Here is an 8,614-nt window from a genome sequence, read left to right as displayed (position 1 = left end):
TAACATATCTATCTTTTGAAAACAACTTCAGGAACTCCCACTGATTTTTCTGAGATAGCCTCCCTTGTTCACAACCTTGAGAGTTATCTTTTCATCTGCAAGCATTCTTCAGAAACTAATTTCCTTGTTTTGCTTTTTTCGCTTTCTTTTCCGCAAGGTACTTCGGGCAATTTCGCTTTCAGTGTCCATCTTCATTGCAGTAGAAATACTTTCTTCGTCTGATATTTTAGCCTTGCCTTTGCGGTCAGTAGGAGTCTTCCTCTTCCCCTTACTCTTTTTAATCTGAACACTTTTGTTCTTGGAAGAAGAAGAAGAGCCAGATTTCATCTTAGAGGACGATCATCTTTTATCTGCAGTGGCAACATTTACCTCTACTTTATGTCCCTTAGTTTTCAAGGGACTGATAATTCTGTAGCTCATTGAGAAGAATGGTCAAGTTATATTCTATAATATTCATCATCGCATTTGTGCAGAACTATAAGAAGCTCTTCAGAAAAGACTCTAGAATAAAGCTGATCTGACTTTTCTCGTCTATGATAACTCTGTTTACTTCTGCCACATTGAAATGGACCATCATGTCCAAAACATGTTCTCTAACAAAGACCTCTTCTTTCATACGACAATTATAAACGTACCTCATGACATAATGTCTAAGGGAGAAGGACGGATGTCCAAACATCCCCCACAAAGATTCCATAATATCTTTTGCGGAATGCATGTGATCGTGTTTCTTTGCCAAAATATCAGATATGTGAAAGAATCTATAGATAGGGATCCTTGAGCGGAAGCGGATCGACCCAATTTTCCAATTTTTAACAGAACAATAATTTTACAGAGAAGAACAAGAATTACGTATTTAATTCAAAAAATACAACACGCTTGAAAAAACAAAATACAGGAAAAAAATTAGGTTAAAAAACCTTACCTTTGAAGATCGTTCTTCAATGAAAAAAAACTCTTGATCTCCAACTGGGCACCACTGTGAAGAAAACCTTGGTATTCTCTGAGATGAGAATCCATGAGGATGTGGGGCTCTGGCTATTTTGGATGAGAGAGATAAAGAGATTGAGAGAAGGGAAGAGACAATAGTTGGGATGGAGCGATTGATTTTTATAGAACCCTTCTGTAAAACACAAAGAGGATGAGGATGAAGCAACTGCACAACCCCCTCCCACTATCACGTTGTAGAAAGAAAAATGGGGAGGGAGTTACAACTCCCTCCCTAAAACTATTTTTCTTTAAAAAAATAAAATTAGAAATAATAAATCAAATTAATTTTAATGAACACTTTAATATATATAATTGTATGATAACCACTTTATCATATGATATAGTTATCATATAATTATATATTATACTATATGTTATATCAAATATAAAATATAACCTATAGTTTAATATTGTATCCAATACAATATAACCTATAGTTTAATTCTCTTAGCAATGATATTTAATATAAATCTCATTTATATTATATTTAATTATATGAATCAAATTTCATATAATTAATATTTCAATCATATTCAAATATTTATTTCCTCTCAAATATTTTTTATATTATAATATATCAAATACATTATAGTAATTATATAATTAAAATTAAATTAGTTATATCATATATAATTAATTCCTTCAATTAATTTGAACAATTCAAATTAATCCAAAAAATGATTTTCATTTATTCCCATTGAGTTACCGAGGGGACCTCATGGATTTGTAGCTTGAAGCTCCAACGGTACGTGAATAATTAATTAAACTCTTTAATTAAATTATCCACTATCCATTAACTTACGGAACTCCACTAAAGATCGACAGTTGCACTCTTCATACTACATATATTGTTGGGGATGATGTCCTAAAGTCTCGTGTCCTGTAGTTTATAAACAGTATGTACAAACGCTTGTGTTGTTAATGTATGATATTTACTTCAAATCTTGTATTTTGCTCATTTACTTGTTTTATTTGCTTTACCACAAACCAATAAATATAAAATCTCTGGTTATCTGTATGTGACTCAAGCATGTATATGGTGACATACAAGTGGATCATGTCTTGAGTGATAACCAAAATGGTCTGTAGTATATGGATATAAGAGGGAAACCTTATCCTGGTAACGCTACGGATGCGGCCCGCTCTGATCCTGATCATTCGTGTTGGGGACATGCGAGCGGGGGCGTCCTCTACAAAGAGTTTTTATAAGACCTGACCACGAAGTGTTGACGTCTCTATATAATACCGTTCATGATAAAGACTTAACTTCACTAGGATGACATAGGTAACATCATTCTCAATCCTGAGTGAGTTAGGAACTCCTGTCATTAAGGCGCGTCCTTTGATTTATATGGGTACAAGTGGCTAGGACGCCGATTCAAACCTACCATTTTGGGGATTCGTCTGATTTGGGAGCTGGGAACTCAACTAACACAGATGGAATTCACTTCTTCCCCGAGGTAGGGGTAAGTAGAGATAGCCCTTAAGGGCTAATTCCGGATTGAACGATGTGGTGCCACACACCTTCTCTTGGCCCGAGAGGTATTCACACATAGTAGGACTATGTTGTGTTGATTTTCATTAGAAAATCAGTGGTACTTAAGGAGGAGATGTAACTACAGGGACAAAACGGCAATTTGGCCCAATTGTACTTACGAGCATCTGTGAAGGGTCATCGTACTCATGATTGCGTTTATCCGATGGACACAGAAATATATCTGTGATAAGAAGAGTTCAATTGTTGGTCTTTAATGGAATGTCTGACAGTTAATAGATGGTGGATCTCGTGGCTAAAGAGTTTAGTTAACTATTCACGTACTGGAGCTTCGAGCCACAGGTCCATTAGGTCCCTTGTGTAGCTTGGATAAAGTCGAGAACCAGTATTTGGGTTAATTTGAAATGTTCAAATTGACAAGAGGAAGGTCGATTATATATGATATAATTGGACTGGTTAATTATATATAATATAATTGGCAAATGTATGAGATACATTATTTTGGAGGAAATTAGATATAAATATGATTTATATCATGTAGAGGAGAAAATACTATAGTAAATATGTGATATCAAACTATAGGTTAAAAATATAATATGATTATATTAATTAATTAATTGGTTAATTATAAGATAATTATACCAAATTTCACATTCGAACATGGGTTAGTGGGCAGCATCGGTTATTGTAACCGATGAGTTAAAATTAAAATTTTTTTCATTTATGCATCGTCCGTCATTCGCCCAAAAAGTTTTTCGGAAGCACACGTTGGTGAAAGAAAACGATTGCTTGAGAGACTATACGATAGATCTTCTCCACTTAAACGATCGTCCTTCGCACGCTTAAACGATTGCACACTCTCACCTACACGATCGGATAGCTTTTCTAAATGATCGTATAGTGTGTTGATTCAACTAAACGATCGCATACCTTTTCTTCAACGATCGTTCAGTAAATCCTACACGATCGTGTAGTTTCTCCTAAACGATAAGCACTTCTGCTATGTGATAGCGTTGTTTTCCCTCCCACTTGCTTATCACCTACACGATTCGTGTTTCCTCCTTCCTCTACCAAATTCATCAAAGCCATCCTTTGGGTTTTCACTCCAAGAATACCCGGAGCTCTTTAGTGGTGGTTTCGTCCCCGTTACGGTCGTAAGTTTGCGTCTCATGTTGCTGCAATTGACGTTTCTGTCGGGCGTTGGTAGATCGTAGGAGGGTTTCCGCTGCTTGGAGTTCCAGAGTGTGAAGATTGTCTTCAACTGGTATGGAGCTCTGCCCTTTGTTATTTTGTTGTTCGTAGCATGTCGTTAATTAGAGTTTGTTTGCATAACTGTTTGTGTTGAATGTATATTATTGTATTTCGATCATTGTGAGATCGGAGCGATTCGAACATGCTCATGGAACTCTTAGATATAAAATCCTTCAATTGGTATTAGAACCAGGTTTTGATACTCTGATTTCATCTATTGTAACGAAATGAAATATACATTCATGGTGGGTGCATTTCTATGCTGTTTAATTGTTAAATCTGTTGTGAATGTGTCAAATTAATGGATGTTTTTGGGATGATAAGCCTCGGTTTGATTTAAAAATTCTTTTACATTTGTGATTGTTTGTAAATGCCCCTGCGTTTTTGGGCATTAATAATCGTTATCGAGTCTATATTCAAAGTTTGTTTGAAGTTTTGTGTTGTTCGTCGAAGTTCTGGACAAGCGTTGCGACTCTTCGAGGAAGGAGACAATCTAGGGTTGGTCGCATCGTGTAGAAGATGTTCTATGCGATGATCGCATCGTAGAGATGAAGGAGTACGCAATCGCTGATGAACACATCGGTTAAACGATGGGGAATGCGATCAAGAGTTGGTCGCATTGGGTTGATGTTCTACGAATGTGGCCCGCTTTGTACTTGTTACAAATTTTGTAGAGTGGTACAAATGATTTGATCCTGGCATTCCTGTATTAGACATGAGAGCGGGGATGCTCTATACAAAGGAGTTTGTATATGACCACACCACGAAATGTTTAGTCTCATTATTTAACGTCGTTCATGACAGAGACTTTCATTTCACTAGGATGACCATAAGTAACATGACCTTAATCCTGAGTGAGTTGTGAACTCCTGCCTATGAGGGCAGTCCTTTGATTTGCATGGGTGCGAGTGACCAGATCGCCGATTCAAACCTACCACTTTGGGGATTTGTTTGATTGGGGAGCTGGGAACTCAGCTACGCAAAACGGAATTCACTTCTTCCCTGAAGCAGGGGTAAGTAGATAAATTTTTCCCTTAAGAGCTGATTTCGGGGCTTGAACAATGTGGCGCCACACTTTCTCTTGGCCCAAGAAGAGTTTACTCACAGTGGGACTATGATGTATTGTTCATCAGAGGAATCGGTGGTACTTAAGAAATTAGATGTAACTATAGGGGCAAAACGGTAAATTGGCCTAGTTGTACTTACGAGCAATTTGTGAAGGGTCATCGTACTGTTGATTGGTTATATCCAATAGACACAGAAATATATCTGTGGTGCGAAGAATGCAGCTGTCGTTCTTGACCGGCAGTTAACTGATGGTGGATATAGTGATTAAAGAGTTTAGTCAGTTATTCACGTACCGTTGGAGCTTCAAGCTACGAGTCCATAAGGTCCCCTTGGTAGCTCATTAGATTTATGTTGAGAATCAATTTTTGGGTTAGTTTGAAGTGTCCAAATTAACAAGAGGGAATTTGATTATATATTATATAATCAAATTGATTCAATTATATGTGATATAATTGATTTGATATATTAGATACATTAATTAGAGGAATTAATATGAATGTTATTTATATTAAATGACATAAAGGAGAAAAAGAACCATGGTTTATATATTACATATGATGTGATATTAAAACTATAGGTTATAAATATAATATGATAAATTAGTTATTATATTTATTTATAATTAAATCAATTATAAGATAATTGATTTCGGTTTTCTCCAATAACCGAATGAGTGGGAAGCTATAATCAGTTTATGATAACTGATGGATAAAATGAAAATCGTTTTCATTTTTTCATAATCGATCACGCATAAAGAAAAGAGTTAGACGATAGCTTTGAGAGAGTAAACGATCAAGGAACGAGTAATCTATATGATAGCTACTTGCTGCTAAACGATCGAGTACCCAAGTTTAAACGAAAGACTTCTGTCTTCTCCCACTTACTCAATCGTTTACACGGTCATCCAGTTCCTCCTTCCCTCTACCAAATCCATACAGAGCCCACACCTCCTAGATTCTCACACCGAGAATACCAAGGTCGCCTCGTGGTACCGTCGAGTTTCTGTTTGAGGGTCGAGGATCGAGTTTCACTCGTTGATGTTGGAGGATATTCCAGAGGCATTGCGTTCGTGCTGTTGGGCGCCTTGTTGGTGTTGATCGTGGGAATTTTAGAATAAAAGTTCTTCAAAGGTATGATTCACTCGATCCCTTTGTATTTGTTTGTTTGAAGCATGCTGTAATTTAGATTTGATGCATAACTGCTCTGTTAGAATATAAATGTTCATATTCTTTCACAATGGTGTTTGGAATGATTTACTTCTACTCATTGGTTCTCTGTTTAAAGAGTTTCTTTAGTAGTTACGAGCAATTTGTAGAGGGTCAACTTAATGTTGATTGGTTATATCCATGAACACAGAAAATGAAAGAACCGGTGAATATCTTTGAGCGAAAGCTGGAATCGGACCCAAATTCCAATTTTACAAAACTCACAATTTTTACAGAATTATTATGCAACAAAATAAAAATTATAGCATGCTAATTAGAATAAAAGAGAAAAGGGATAAGAAGACCTTTACCTTTAAAGAACCTTTCTTCAAATGAATCCTCTTCGATTTGGAACAATCATGATCAAAAGGAATTCCAAATGACCACGAACTCAATTTAGACACCATCAAAGAGCCTTTTGTATTCTCTGGGATGAGAATCACATGAGTTTGTGAGCTCCATGATTTTTTTAGAGAGTGAGAATTGAGAGAGGAAAAGAGAGATTGGTAAAAAGAAAATTCCCAGAACTGTTCTATGTTTCCACCCCTCTGTCAAAACGAAGAAGAAGATAAAAAAAAACTTCCCAACCACCCACTCTACATAAGTTGAGAGAGAATAAGGGAAGTTATTTCCCTCCATAAACAAAATTAAAAAATTAAGACAAATCAATTTTAATTTTAATTTTAATATATATATATATAACCAACTTGAAATATGTATATATGTATATGTCTATAACTATATTTTCTATCATATATAACATAAAACCTATGGTTTAATATTGTATCACATACAATATAACGTATAAATTTAATTCTCTCAACAACGATATTTAATATAAATCCCATTTACATTAAATTTTATTATATGAATCTAATTCACATAATTAATATTTGAATCATATTCAAATATTTATTTCCTCCCAAATAAACTTTATAATATATTAAATACATTATAGTAATTATATCATATATAATTAAATTAAATTAATTATATCACATATCATTAATTCTCTCATTTGATTTGAACAATTCAAATTAATCCAAAATTAATTCTCATTTAATCTTTGTTGAGCTTCAGAGAGGACCTTACGGACCTGTACCTTGAAGCTCCAATGGTACTTGAATAATTAATTAAACTTCTTTAATTATTTAATTAATTATTCAACATCCATTAACTGTCGAGCACTCCACTAAAGACCGACAGCTACACTCTTTGCACTACAGATATATTTCTGTGTCCATTGGATAAAATTAGTCAACAGTGCGATGACCCTTCACAAATTGCTCGTAAATACAGCTAGACCAAAATCAGCCCTTAATGGAGCAATTTACCTACTTTCCCCGACGTTGAAGAATGAGTGAATTTCGTATGTGTAGCTGTATTTCCAGCTTCCCAATCAGACGAGTCACCAAAATATTAGGTTTGTTGAGTCGGTGACCTGACCACTCTTACTTATACAAATCAAAGAACCCCCTTCATAGGTAGGAATTCACAACCCACTCAGGATTTAGGTCATGTCACCTATAGTCGTCCTGGTGAAATGTAAGTCTCTATTATGAACGGTGTTATATAATGAGACTAGTCATTTCATGGTCTGGTCTTATACAAACTCCTTTGTATAGAATACCCTTGGTCACATGTCTCCACATGAATGATCAAGATCGGCTCATTTGTAGCACTTTACAACAATTGTAATATTTGCAAAGCGGGTCGTGCTCGTAGTGTTACCAAAATAAAGTATCTATCTCTATCCATCTACTACAGACTATTTAGGTTATCACTTAAACATAATCCACCTGTATGTCTCTACGTCGTATTATAGAGAACCTATGAGCGGAGCGGACCGTCCAAATCCCATTTTGATTGAAAACAAATATTTACAGTAAACAATAAAAATTATACATCATAACATGAATCACAGCATGCGTTTGAACAACAAAAAAGGTTTAAAGATTATACCTTTGAAGAATTTTTCTTCAAGTAAATCCCTCGAACAACAACAAACTCTCCTCGAACAAACAGCAACCAGAACACTCGAACTAAAAGTGTAAAGGACACAACCAATTGGTTTTCTTACTACTCTCAGGGTGAGAACCCAAGAATGGTGGGCTCTGACTATTTTGGTTAGGAGGGAGTTAGTGAGATTGGATGAGGAATACGATTGAGAAAGTACAAGCTATCGTATAGCAAAGTACTTCAATTGTGTAGTTTCTGGAGACTACCGTATAGACTCTTAATTTCGTATAGAAGACTTAGGAAGAAGAAGAAAACTATTTTTCTTTTTATTCCTTTTTCCATAAAAAAATACTAACCTCCCACTAAGGTGGTTAGAGAGAAAAAGGGGATAATTATCCAAATAATTAAAAATATAAATAAATATGATAACCAACTTATCATATTATATTTATAACCTATATTTTTAATATTGCATCACATACAATATATAAACCATAGTTCTTTTTCTCTATTTTATGACATTTAATATAAATCATATTTATATTAAATTTAACAACTATGAATCTCATTCATAGAAAATATATTTGAATCACATTCAAATATTTATTCCTCCAATTAAACAATAATGTATCAAATACATTATGTC

The sequence above is a fragment of the Benincasa hispida genome, chromosome 4 (assembly GCF_009727055.1).
Source record: "Benincasa hispida cultivar B227 chromosome 4, ASM972705v1, whole genome shotgun sequence".
NCBI classification, from domain to species: Eukaryota; Viridiplantae; Streptophyta; class Magnoliopsida; order Cucurbitales; family Cucurbitaceae; genus Benincasa; species Benincasa hispida.
The sequence above is the reverse complement of the archived record's forward strand: the minus strand, read 5'-3'. Positions refer to the sequence as shown.